Consider the following 13,597-nt stretch of genomic DNA (forward strand, 5'->3'; position numbering starts at 1 on the left):
TTTGGTTTTCTGTTCTTGTGTTAGTTTGCTGAGAAGGACGGCTTCTACTTAGCTTCCTTGGATCTGTGATAATTTTTCAGATTTTATTTTTGAAGACCTGGATAGTTTTGAGAAGCACTGTTCAGGCATAGAATGAAGCACATTCAGGCATAAAATGTCCCTTTGGGTTTGTCTGATGTTTTTCTCATAGTTAGGCTGGAGTTATAGATTGTCAACTTAAAAATCACACAATTTATAAGTTTGGAAAGGAGATTTTATTTATTATAAAGTGTTACAACCTGCAGGGTGGCCATCCTGATTGAGGGAAACTTAGACAGAAAGGCAGCACTTTGAGGGAAGGGAAGATGGAACAGGGATTTGTGTTGAATGGCTTGGCCAAGTATACATATTCAGCAGGTTATAGGAGGAGCAATGAATACTCCTGAGAGGGGATTGTGCATATGCATAGGGAGTGAATATGCTTATTGTGTATGTTCCATTTTCACTTTTCAGTAGAGACTTAACTTTATTTTTTTTTTTTTGAGACGGAGTTTTGCTCTGTCACCCAGGCTGGAGTGCAGTGGCATGATCTCAGCTCACTGCAACTGCTGCCTTCCAGGTTCAAGCGATTCTCCTGCCTCAGCCTCCTGAGTAGCTGGGACTACAGGCACATGTCACTATGATTGGCTAATTTTTGTATTTTAGTAGAGGTGGGGTTTTGCCATGTTGGCCTCTAACTCCTGACCTCAGGTGATCCACCCGCCTTAGCCCTCCAAAGTGTGGGGATTACAGGCATGAGCCACTGTGCCCAGCCAGTAGAGACTTACCTTTTTTTTTTTTTTTTTGAGACAGAGTTTTGCTCTTATTGCCCAGGCTGGGGTGAAATGGCCCAACTTCGACTCACCGCAACCTCTGCCTCCTGGGTTCAAGCATTTCTCCTGCCCCAGCCTTCCGAGTAGTTGGAATGACAGGAATGAGCCACCACACCTGGCTAATTTTGTATTTTTAGTAGAGATGGGGTTTCTCCATGTTGGTCAGGCTGGTCTTGAACTCCCGATCTCAGGTGATCCGTCTGCCTCAGTCTCCCAAAATGCTGGAATTACAGGCACGAGCCACTGTGCCTAGCCCGGGACATAACTTTTATATGTATTACAATTAGACCTTAAATGTTTTAACTTTTATATCTTACAATTAGACCCTATATGTTTTAACTTTTGTATCTATTACAATTAGACCCTATATATCAAAAGTCTTTTCAGGACAAGATGGCACTCAAATGCTCAGGCTCTGTAAACCAGCCAGAACCAGTCCATGGTTGGTGGTCTTATTAGGAGAAAGTTACTAAAATCAGTCTTTTGTCCAGTCAAAGCTGTAGTTATGGCTGGTGGAGCAGGGGATCAGTTGGTCAATGTCTGGCGGTGGATGAGCTGTAGTTGTTTTAATGTTGCTTATCTCCAGGCCAGTGCTTGTTTAGTTGATAGAAGAAAAGGCTTGTGGCCATTAGAACATACTTTATTCTTTTTTTTTATTTTGAGACGGAGTTTCGCTCGTTACCCAGGCTGGAGTGCAATGGCGTGATCTCTGCACACTGCAACCTCTGCCTCCTGGGTTCAGGCAATTCTCCTCCCTCAGACTCCTGAGAGGCTGGGACTACAGGCACGCACCACCATGCCCAGCAAATTTTTTGTATTTTTAGTAGAGACAGAGTTTCACCTTGTTGACCAGGATGGTCTCGATCTCTTGACCTCGTGATCCACCCGCCTCAGCCTCCCAAAGTGCTGGGATTACAGGCATGAGCCACTGCACCCGGCCCTCATACTTTATTCTTTAAGTGTAGGAGTGTGTGACTTAACTCTTGCCTGGCAAGGCTTTAGGTCTTATTTACCACTTGGTATCTCACTGCCACAAAGAGATTGTTCCATCAGTCTTATGATCTTTATTTTAACCTGAGTGCTGGTCAGTTGTTGTGTCTAAACTGCAAAAGGGAGCAGTTATAATAAAGTGTGTCTGACCTGCTGTCCCATCATGCCTGCAAATTCTTTTAAGGTTTTTCTGGGGTCCCCTTGGCCAAGAGGGGGTCTTTTCAGTGGTTGAGGGCTTACGATTTTATTTTTAGTACTTAAGGTTTTCAAGAGGAAGACTACAGGGATGAACTGTAATTGTCATCATATCATATCAAGGGTGTATGCAATCACCATGCCTTATCATGTTGATATTAATCTTGACCACATGACTCTCAGGTAGTGTTTGCCAGGTTGATCCACTGTGGTTACCTTCCCTCGCTCCCATGTCATAAACTCACACTCAAAGGGTGGGGACCTTTCTCTCTGGCTACCCTTAACATTTTTTCCTTTGTTTCAAACTTGGAGAATCTGATGATTATGTGTCTTGGGGTTGCTCTTATTGAGGAGTATCTTTGTGGTGTTCTCTGTATTTCCTGAATTTGAATGTTGGCCTGTCTCGCAAGGTTGGGGAAGTTCTCCTGGATAATATCCTGAAGTGTGTTTTCCAACTTGGTTCCATTCTCCCTATCACTTTCAGGTACACCCATCAATCATAGTTTGGTCTTTTCACATAGTCACATATTTCTTGGAGGTTTGTTTGTTCCTTTTCATTCGTTTTTCTCTAATCTTGTCTTCATACCTTATTTCAGTAAGTTGATCTTCAATCTCTGATATCCTTTCTTCCACTTGATTGATTTGACTATTGATACTTCCGTATGTTTCACAACGTTCAGCTCCATCAGGTAGTTTGTTCCTCTCTAAACTGGTTATTCTAGTTAGCAGTTCCTGTAACCTTTTATCAAGGTTCTCAGCTTCCTTGCACTGGGTTAGAACATGCTCCTTTAGCTCAGTGGAGTTTGTTATTACCCACCTTCTGAAGCCTACTTCTGTCAATTTGTCAATTTCTTTCTCTGTCCAGTTTTGTGCCCTTGCTGGAAAGGAGTTGTGATCATTTGGAAAAGAGACATTCTTATTTTTAAAATTTTTAGCATTTTTATGCTGGTTTTTCCTCATCTTCATGGATTTATCTACCTTTGATCTTTGAGGCTGATGACCTTTAGATGGGGTTTTGTGTGTGGATCCTTTATGTTGATGTTAATGTTGTTGCTTTCTGTTTGTTAGTTTTTCTTCTAATAGTCAGCCACTCTTCTGCAGGTCTGCTACAGTTTGCTGGAGGTTCACTCTAGACCCTGTTCACCTGGGTATCACCAGTGGAGGCTGCAGAACAGCAAAGATTGCTGTTTGCTCCTTCCTCTGGAAGCTTCATCCCAGAGGTGTACCACCTGATGCCAGCTGGAGCTCTCCTGTATGAGGTGTCTGTCGACCCCTGTTGGGAGGTTTCTCTCAGTCAGGAAGCATGGGGGTCAGGGTCCTACTTGAGGAGGCTGTCTGTCCCTTAGCAGAACTGGTGTGCTGTGCTGGCGGAATTATTCTTGTCAGGATCAGTTGCTCTCTTCAGAGCCAGCAGGCAGGAACGATGAAATCCACTGAAGCTGTGCCCATAGCCGCCCCTTCCCCCAGGTGCTCTGTTCTAAGGAGATGGGGGTTTTGTCTCTAAGACCCGGGCTGGGGCTGCTACCTTTCTTCCAGAGATGCCCTGCCCAGTGAGGAGGAATCTAGAGAAGCAGTCTGGCCACAGCTGCTTTGCCATGCCCAGCCCAGACCTCCCAGCCTCCTTAGCACTGTCAGAGGAAAACTGCCTACTAAAGTCTCAGTAATGGCAGATGCTCCTCCCCCCACCAAGGTCGATCCTCCAAGGTTGACTTCAGACTGCTGTGCTGGCAGCAAGAATTTCAAGCCAGTGGTTCTTAGCTTGCTAAGCTCTGTAGGAGTGGGACCCGCTGATCAAGACCACTTGGCTCCCTGGCTTCAGCCCCCTTTCCAGGGAAGTGAATGGTTCTGTGTCACTGGGGTTCCAGGCACCATAGGGGTATGAAAAAATACTCCTGCAGCTGGCTCGGTGTCTGCCAAAACAGCTGCCCAGTTTTGTGCTTGAAACCCAGGGCCGTGGTGGTGTAGGCATACAAGGGAATCTCCTGAGATTGTAAAAACTGTGGGAAAAGCACAGTAGCCTGGCTGGGTAGCCAGTTCCTCACAGCTACCTTGGCTTGCTGGGGAGCGGGGATAGGGGAGGTCCTTGGCTCCTTGCACTTCTCGGGTGAAGCGACGCACCACCCTGCTTCTGCTCACCCTCCGTGGGTTGGACTCACTCTCTAACCAGTCCCAATGAGATTAACTTGGTTCCTCAGTTGAAAATACAGAAATCACCCATCTTCTGTGTTGGTCGTGCTGGGAGCCTTTCCTATTCAGCCATCTTGGCCCCTCCAAGCTCTTCAGGTTAACTCTTTTGTCTCTTTGATGTGCCCTCATTCTTTCCCCACACCCCCCCACCCCGCCACTGATTATGTACTTAATTTTTTAGCAATACAGAATACTCCAGGCACATCTTGTATATGCATTGCCCCAGCCCTGAAATCAGCCATTTCTCCAAGGAGCTCTGGTTCCTTTTACTGAAAAATGGCAAAAACCAAGATCTATGCCCTCATCGCTATTTGTTTGCTTAATTTGTTGATGTTGACTATTCTGGCTTTTACCAGATATCACTGTATATGGCTGCAGTGCCCACAGCACACATTAGCCATGCGTAGCAAATTAGTGCTTGCTATGCAGCTGGTCCAAATTGACATGACATGTAAGTATAAAATATACACTGGGATTGAAAAATTTATGACAAAGAATGAAAATATTACATGAATCATTTTTAAATGTATTACATGTCAAAATGATGATATTTTGGAAATATTCCATTGAGTAAAATATTTTTTAAAAGTAATGCTGCCTGTTTATTTTTACCTTTTAAAAATGTGCTTACTATATCAAAATCACACTTATATATTCCATTATATTTCTACTGGATGGCACTGGTATATGGATCATGAAAATAGATCTGCTCATTGTTAAAATTAATCTGTTCATCATTAGACTAGGGCAGTCATACTCAATAGAGTGGAGGAGGTGGCGGATCTTGCCCTCCAAGGGACATAAAATCTGGAGATTATTTCCAGTTGTCACCACTTGACGGGAGCATGTTAATGGTACCTAGTGGGTAGAGGCCAGAGATACTGCTGAACACCCTAGAAGGTACAGGACAGCCCTCCACAACAAAAAATTTTCCAGCCCCAAATCTGAATAGCCAGCCCCAAGGCTGACAAACCCTGTACTATAAGAAGAAGGATTGTAGTCCTGTCATTCTTAAATACATATTTCAGAATGGAAGGGTAGAACTGGTTAGAGTTTTAATCTGATCAAAGTGAGGCAGTGTTTTGCTTTATGACAATTAATGCCTGATGCACTGAGGTTCCTATACTGCTGGGGAACTGGAAAATGGAATGAAGAATCTTGGAGGATTTCATGTCCCTGGTAATGACCCCAACCTTTTTAATGCTGAAGTAATAGAGTTGCAAAAGCTGTTTGTCCTTGTGAAGTGTTAGTGATATACCGAGGACAAGTAAGGGAAGTAGTTTCCTTTGAAAGATAGACTGTCTTCAGTGGCTGTTAGAAAATAAAGACATTAATGTCTCAAATTCTATGGTCCTATAATGATAAGTTGCAAGATGTTACTAAATGTTTATACAGATCTAGTAGAGGGAGTCTCTAAGAATCCCAGGGAAAAAATAAGAAATCAAGCCCAAAATATGTAATTACTTAAATATGCTAACTCTTTAACATTGGCCAGTTGCAGAGGCTCTTGCCTGTACTCCTAGCACTTTGGGAAGCCGAGGCAGGTGCATCACCTGAGTGAGGTCAGGAGTTGGAGATCAGCCTGGCCAACATGATGAAACCCTTTCTTTACTAAAAATACAAAAATGAGTCAGGCGTGGTGGCAGGCACCTACAGTCCCAGCTAATCGGGAGGCTGAGACAAGAGAACCGCTTGAACCTGGGAGACGGAGGTTGCAGTCAGTGGAAATTGTGCCACTGCACTCCAGCCTGGGCAACAAAGAGGGAAACTCCATCTCAAACAAACAAACAAAAAAGTTGTTGGTTGTGGTGCCCGTGCCCTGTACTCCCAGCTATTCTGAAGGCTGAAGTGGAAGCATCGCTTGAGCCTGGGAGGTGCAGATTGCAGTAAGCTGAGATCACGACACTGCACTCCAACCTGGAGTGACAGAATGAGAACCTGTCTCAAAAACAAACAAACGAAAAATCAAAACAACTTCTAGTAGTCTCCCTATAAAAGAGAACGTTTGGCTAGGTGACTCTCATTTGAGGAGTTTCTCAGGTATCTTGTGGGTTTGCAATTCTTGTCTCTTAAACAGTGCTTTTTAGATGATGATGCATAGTATCTTTTCAGGGGAGATGGTCGGCACAAATGTGCCAGATAGTCCGTTTTACTAATAGGATCCCGAATCCAAAGCAGTGATTGGTCAGTGACTGACCAGGCAGTGAAGAAACCATTTGCGCCAACCCAGATATAGATAGAGGAACAGTCAGAGGCCAAATAGAGGAGGGAAAGGGAGCAAGGGGCAGGCAGCTCAGAAGGGAAAGAATGAACCCAGAGAAAGGGGAGTTGGCTGGAGGAGTGAGGGGGCAACTTCGGTTTGGAGAGGGTAGAAATACTATGTCCTTGAAAACCGTAGTGCAGTATAAGCTGGGTCTCTTGGGTCTCTGAAAATAATTGGCTTTGATCTAATGCTTGAAAAGGCAGTGATATCTTCTTCATTTCACAGTTGATTAAGCCAGTAACATTTTCTCATTTAAATGACAATTTCAGTGCTTTAAAATTAGGTACTACCTTTTAAAGTTGGCAGTGTAAAGTTAAAGGAAAAAAATCAGCTTTTTTTTCTCTCTCCCAGAAACATAATTTGCAAACACTATCTGTTCCCATTTTAAGTTTACCAGGTGATAGAACCAGGTCCTTGTGGTGATGCTGGCCAGATGCTGCTCAGCAACAAACCCAGATTTCCATGAAATAATAAACAGCTTGAATGTTTCCATGTGCTAATGCTGCACACCTATAAAAAAAACTTTGGAAGTGGAAAATATATATTACTGCATGTTGACAATGTATCTTTAGGCAAATATACATTGTTTGTTTCCACAATTTGTACTTAAAGTGAAAGAACATTTAAAACATAGACTTAGCTGGCCCTGGCAATGCTGTTCTTTATTTTATTTTATTTTATTTAGATGAGGTCTTGCTTTGTTGCCCAGGCTGGAGTGCAGTGGCACAATCATAGCTCACTGTCACCTCAAATACCTGGGCTCAAGGGATCCTTTCACTTCAGCCTCCTGCCCCAGAGAAGCTAGGACAATAGGGGCTGTGTGTGTGTGTGGGTGTGTGTGTGTGTGTGTGTGTGTGTAGAGAGGCGGTCTCACTATCTTGCCCAGGCTGGTCTCTAACTCCTGGGCTCAAGGGATCCTCCCACCCTCCCGCCTCAGCCTCCCAAAACAGTGCTGCAATGCTGTTCTTTTTTTTTTTTTTTGAGATGGAGTCTTGTTCTTGTAGCCCAGACTGGAGTGCAGTGGGACGATCTCGGCTCACTGCAACCTCTGCCTCCCGGATTCAAGCAATTCTCATGCCTCATCCTCCCTGAGTAGCTGGGATTACAGGTGTCCACCACTATGCCCGGCTAATTTTGGTATTTTTAGTAGAAACGGGATTTTACCATGTTGGCCAGGCTGGTCTTGAACTCCTGACCTCAGGTGATCCAACCACCTTGGCCTCCCAAAGGGCTGGTATTAGAGGGGTGAGCCACTGCACCCAACCAATGCTGTTCTATTAACAGATAAGTAGAACTTACATTCACAACTTAGAGTGTGTAAAACCTAGAATAGTGTACATAGTAAATGTTTGATTCCTTTTATCCGTAAGTTTATTTTACCATCTTCCTATTTTTCTGACCTTGTGGAAACAACCTGAGGACCAGAGTATTAATGAGATGTTATTGCAGAAGAGATTCTGAGAAAATTGGTATATACTGAAAATACCATAGAAAATCTTCTTGTAATGTAAAAAATGCAGTTTTGTTGTGCTTGAACCTTAACTGGTTAAGTGAATAGTAAAGGGATTGGAGAAAAGAAAATAACTCTGAATCTTAAAATGTTTTCTACTTAAAAAAATTACAATTGAGATAATCTTTAGTTAAATGTATACATAACAGTCAAAATAGAATAAGATAAACATGAAAGTCAATGTAAAAACAAAGGAGTAGTAAAGTCTAAACAATATTCCATCTTTCTAATATATACCATTTCTCTCTCTCAACAGTTTGAGTTAAAAATATAGGAAAATCTGACTTTGGAACTATTTCTCTGGGAAAACACTTTGGCTCTTGGCGACTTTTTGCTGAATGAGTGACCTGCTTCCTGCACACGGCCATAAGAATCCCTGGAGAGCTGAAGGTCTGGGGAGGCATAGAGAGAAGGCTGAGAAGGCGGTCTCGCCCTGCTTTCCTACACCTGGAAAGGGAATTTCCAGTCCTGAGGAGGACAGGAAAATGCTGCCACCACGGACACAGATGCCTACAGCATGAGCTTTAAAACAGGAAGGAAAAATAATATTTTTATAAAAACAGGAAGAAAATGGAAGTCACAAGGAAAAGTCCTTTGTTGGTTTATTATCTATATGTTTTTGTTCCCATTTTTTCAGTGATAGCTCTAGGGCTTACAATATGCACCTTCAGCTTATCACAGTTAAATCATAGTATGTGACTGTGAATAACATAAGAGCTTTACAACAATACACACCCATTTTCTCTATTTCTAAAAATAAAATATTTCTATTTGTTATAAGCACCACAATACATAGTTTTCCTCCTTTAAAATATTAAGAATGATTTTTAGCACAGTGGAGGAAGTTGTGCTACCCCGTGGAGCACAGCACCACCATGTCGAATGTTTCCTCTAAGATTATGCTGATAGGCCGGGCGCGGTGGCTCAAGTCTGCAATCCCAGCACTTTGGGAGGCCGAGGCGGGCGGATCACAAGGTCAAGAGATCGAGACCATCCTGGCCAACATGGTGAAACCCCGTCTCTACTAAAAATACAAAAAATTAGCTGGGCGTGGTGGCACGCGCCTGTAGTCCTAGCTATTCGGGAGGCTGAGGCAGGAGAATTGCTTGAATCCGGGAGACGGAGGTTGCAGTGAGCCGAGACTGTACCACTGCACTCCAGCCTAGCGCCTGGCCACAGAGTAAGACTCTGTCTCAAAAAAAAAAAATATGCTGCTGTTGAAACTGCGGCGGCTGTACAAAGTACTTAGTGTTCCTGAAAGTACACCTTTCACAGCAGTCTTAAAGTTCGCAGCAGAAGAATTTGAAGTTCCTGTGGCAACAAGTACAATTATTACCAACGAAGGAATAGGAATAAATCCTGCACAGACTGCTGGTAATATTTTTCTAAAATATGATGCGGAACTGCGGATTATTCCTAGAGATGATGTTGGAAGTTGTTAATATCTGCTACTTGGAACATATGATTGCCTTTCAGAATAAATATTGGTATTTTTTATGGTTGTAAAATTGAAATCAGACATTTAACATACTATGACAACACCAAGAGTCAATGAATTATGAAAAGTGACTCATCTGTCCCTTTTTGTTGTCTATAGTCTTCACATGAAGAGGGAATGCATATAAATTAAGGGTATTAACATCGCAGATTATACAGTCTTTGATTGCTGCCTCATAACACAAACAGGTAGTTCACTGGGGATAAATGAATTACTCATCTGTGTTAACTGGAAGCTTCTGATAATTTTTAAAGAACAATTTGAAAGATTAAATTTTACTGAATCTTATATATTCGTCTGAGTTAAAAATATAAAAAGAATTATGGATCCTGGATGGCAATTTTCTGGATAGCATCTAATATGCAGACTCATAGTTTGATTTTTTAATTAAATATATAGGTTATGATGAACTCAATAGACCTATCAGTGAACAGTTAACTATATTAAATTGTTATCATTTGCTTTTTTAAATATTCAGACCTCATATACTATATAAATTTCAATTTAATATCAACCAAAAAATTAAAATTTTAATCTAACCCTTATGTGTATAATTGATTTCCCATACCAGGTTTTAATGTTGAATTTGCAGAATCCAGTACTTGGAATGGTGGGAATTCACAATAGAGTAGAAGCATCCTTTTCTGAGTTATACATTCCTTTATCAATCTCTTTTGATATAACTTTAAAACAAGTATCTTCAAGAATTGATGTTCTGACAATAATATTACTAAATAGTATTAGGAAGATAGTATTACTGCACAGAAGATCTGAAGATCAAAAAAGTTTCAAGAAAATGAAGATCGGATGTGCTAACCAGTCATATTTGTTGAAGACCTAACTTTTAAGGAAGTGCGAAGATTAGTCACCCATGTGAATAAGAAGCCAGAAAAGGAAAGATGGGGAAGCCCAGATCACCAGGCTTCTGTTAAGGAGGAAAGCAGCAGAGGAAAACAGTGCAGGGGAACAGAAAGCTGTAGGAAAGTGTTACAGAAAAGTTGACTGGATATACAAAACCGCAGGAGGAATATGTTGGGGAGAACTGAAAGGGAAACCAAAATTCTTAACATAGTCTTGATTAGTAGAAGTCAATTAGAGAAAACAAAGTATCTGCTGGCCTTATCAACATACAGATTTCAAAATACCCCTTATGAGAATCCAAAGAATGATGTGTGTAAGGGAAGATTTTCTTTGCCCTTCCAGAAGAAGTGTATCTGTGCAAATCTTGGAAGATGAAATTAAAGCTCATAATGATACAGAATCAGTGCTTGACGTGCTGTATCCTAAATGTTGAACTCTGGGAGCAGGGATTGTGCCTGGCTCTTTTCAGAGCTGGAAATGTAGTGGCTTTCATTAAACACTTGCTGTAAAGTCTCTCTAAGACCAATTAGTATCTTAGCATGTTTCACTATCTTCTCTATCATAGGCCTTAGTTTCATTGGGGAAACAAAATATAAGAAAATTCAACAGTATCAGCATTTGAAGTGTGCCATTGGTAGTTGTTTATAAAGTTACCAGATATTCATAAATGTGACAAATGAATAGCAGGATTATGAATTCTCAAAGGAAAAAATATTTGCTGAGGTGAAAAAATCTGATGTTTAAGGAAGTTTTATTTTTATAAACAAAATCTGATGTTCAAAGCTCTCTGTTTCTTACAATAAATATTGAGTTTTAGTTAACCAGAAATTTATGAACACCCATTTCCTGACTTTTTGCTTTAATTTAGACTTTTCTCCACTCTGTTTCCAGCACAAAAGTTTGCCTGCTGTGTTGCAGAAATGAATTTATGCTGTCCTGTGCCATAAGGTGATATATTTAATATTTTTATTCTTTGGTTTTGAAAATTGTATTGTAAGCTCCTGAAAACTTTTTGTTAAACGACTAGACATTCTGTAGTTAAATAAATGTGATCTGCAATTTCTTTGTGCAGAATGATTTGAAGTATTGTATTTAGTTTACATGCATTATGGGTTCATAGTTCATATCTAATGAAAACACATTTTGTTATACTGTAAAAAAAGAATAATTTTAACAGTGAAAAAGAGAATTTTTATATTTAAGTATTTATGATCTTCTGTACTCTTCATTCTTTTTGTAGATCTGAGTTTCATCCAGGTATCGTTTTCCTTCCACCTAAAGAACTTCCGTTAATAATTTTTCATAAGAAAGATCGGCTGGTGACAAATTCCTTCAGATTTTCTTTTTTTCTTTTGTCTGGAGTGATTATTTTGCCTTCGTTTAGGCAGGCCCTTTTTTTGGTGGTTGTTATAGGATCCTAGGTTGACAGTCTTTCAGCGCTTTATAGATGCATGGTTCTGGATTTGATATCGGTTTGTGCAAAAGAGCTGTAAACAATACATTAAAAAATGGAGAAGTTGGAATATGAGAATATGAAGATTTACTGAAGTGAAAAGGTGGTCATTGAAAGAAAGTGGATTATGAAACAGTATGAACATTATGACCGCATTTCAACAAACGTGCGTTACATACACATATGTGTAACATATATAAACGTGAATCATATATACATTGTATATGTATACTGTAATCCGTTTTATTTTCTCACTTTCGCCTCCACGGGAGCTCATATTAATCAGTCCAGCGTGAACCGCGGCTCCCACCCTTGGGCCAGTCCACGTCAGTGAGAACTGGGCCTCTCAGGCAGGGCCGCCCGGGGCATCCGCGAGGGTCCCGCAAGGCTGGCAGCACGGAGCCCGGCCCAGGGCGGGGGAGTTGGCCAAAGAGAGGAGGATTACAAAATCCAAATACTCGGACCGAACCCCGGCAGGTGCTAAAGGCTGCGGCGCGGCAGAAAAGCAGAACGCTGGCTGGTTTTGCTCATATCAGGAGCAGCGTGACGGTTAACGGGGTTGACAGAGCACAGCGCACCCGACACGGTCAAATCCCCACTCTGGCACTGCTCTGCGGAGCCTGCCTCGGCCTCGGGCTCCAGAAACCCAGCCAGAAACCAAGCGCGGCCCAATGCGCACACCTGCCGCATTTTGGCAAGGGGTCGGGGTCTGGAACAGAAGCAGAGGCCCAAATTCTTGCCCCGGTCTCCAAGACTCACTTTCTGGGGTGATGGGGAGAGAAGCCCGCTTGGAGTCTGGGCAATTCGAGCGGATTGGAAGGGCAAAGCTTTGGAGAGCTCAGCTGGACCCTTCGAGGAGGGGTCCCGGGAAGGTGGGACCGCAGGCGCCGGGAGAGGTGAGGGTACAAGGAAGGAACCGGTCTACCCTGGTAAAGCGAAGAAGCCGAAGGCGGCGTGGGCCTGGGAAGAAGCTCTTCTGTCTTTCTTCACAATCTTTATTCTTTGTTGTATTGTAATTCAGACAGATGAATAGATAGACGACGGAGAGGGAGGAAGTGAGGGAGGGAGCGAGGAGTCTGGGAAAGGGCGGGAGACAGGGGGTGGGAAAAAAACTCCCAAATCCCCCAAACTAAGAGCCATTTGGAAACAATCAGGAAGTTGGAAGCTTCTAGACAATTTAACGCGGCAAAGAGTTCGCGGGCTTAGTAGGCCCTCCCATTGGCGCGTCCATCCCCTGGTGGGCGTGCCTCGGTTGGCGCCAACTCGATAGTGTATAAGTACCCGCCCTTGGAGCCTCCAGGGAAACGCGAAGTGGGCTACGAGCTGGAGCTAGAGAGATCAGAGAGGGTCCCTGCTCTTAGCCTGGGACTGCGGAGCTCCCGTTTCTACCAGTACTTCAGGATCTAGTCCAGCGGAATCCCTGTCGGGCCCTAACTCGGATGCCAGGTTAGAGAAGAGTGCAGCACCCGCCCCACTCCCATGCTCCCCAGTCAGGAGTTGGGGTGTTGGAGGGTAGGGAGGGGCTGGCGTGGAGTGGAGTGGGGGTATCTGTGTTTTTCTCCCCTCCCGGGGAGCCCAGCTAGTTTGCCCAGCAAGTTCCCTAAAAAGCCAGCAATGGAGGACTGGGTGGTGGGACGGGGGTGAGTGATGGGGGTGGAAGGCATTGGGGGCGTTGGGGGCCTGACCTGTGCACCTGCTTCCGCTGTAAGCTGGAAGAGCCCCTAGCCAGCGAGCCGCGGTTTAGGACCTGAAACCTGGGAGACCATTGGGTCAGGTGCACCTTGGTGGC

At 43.0% G+C, this 13,597-nt stretch overlaps 1 protein-coding gene across 2 annotated transcripts in view; it reads left to right on the forward strand.

Moving 5' to 3' along the window:
• The first annotated feature begins 13,109 nt into the window (after positions 1 to 13,109).
• Positions 13,110 to 13,597, forward strand: part of SLFN11 (schlafen family member 11) — a 30,085-nt gene continuing 29,597 nt past the window's right edge. For both annotated transcript variants that reach the window (XM_008997068.5, XM_003732985.6), the window contains exon 1: positions 13,110 to 13,254. The gene's annotated coding sequence lies outside the window, so the exon portion shown is untranslated. The remainder of the gene's footprint in view (positions 13,255 to 13,597) is intronic.

The sequence above is a fragment of the Callithrix jacchus genome, chromosome 5, assembly GCF_049354715.1.
Source record: "Callithrix jacchus isolate 240 chromosome 5, calJac240_pri, whole genome shotgun sequence".
Taxonomy (NCBI): domain Eukaryota; kingdom Metazoa; phylum Chordata; class Mammalia; order Primates; family Cebidae; genus Callithrix; species Callithrix jacchus.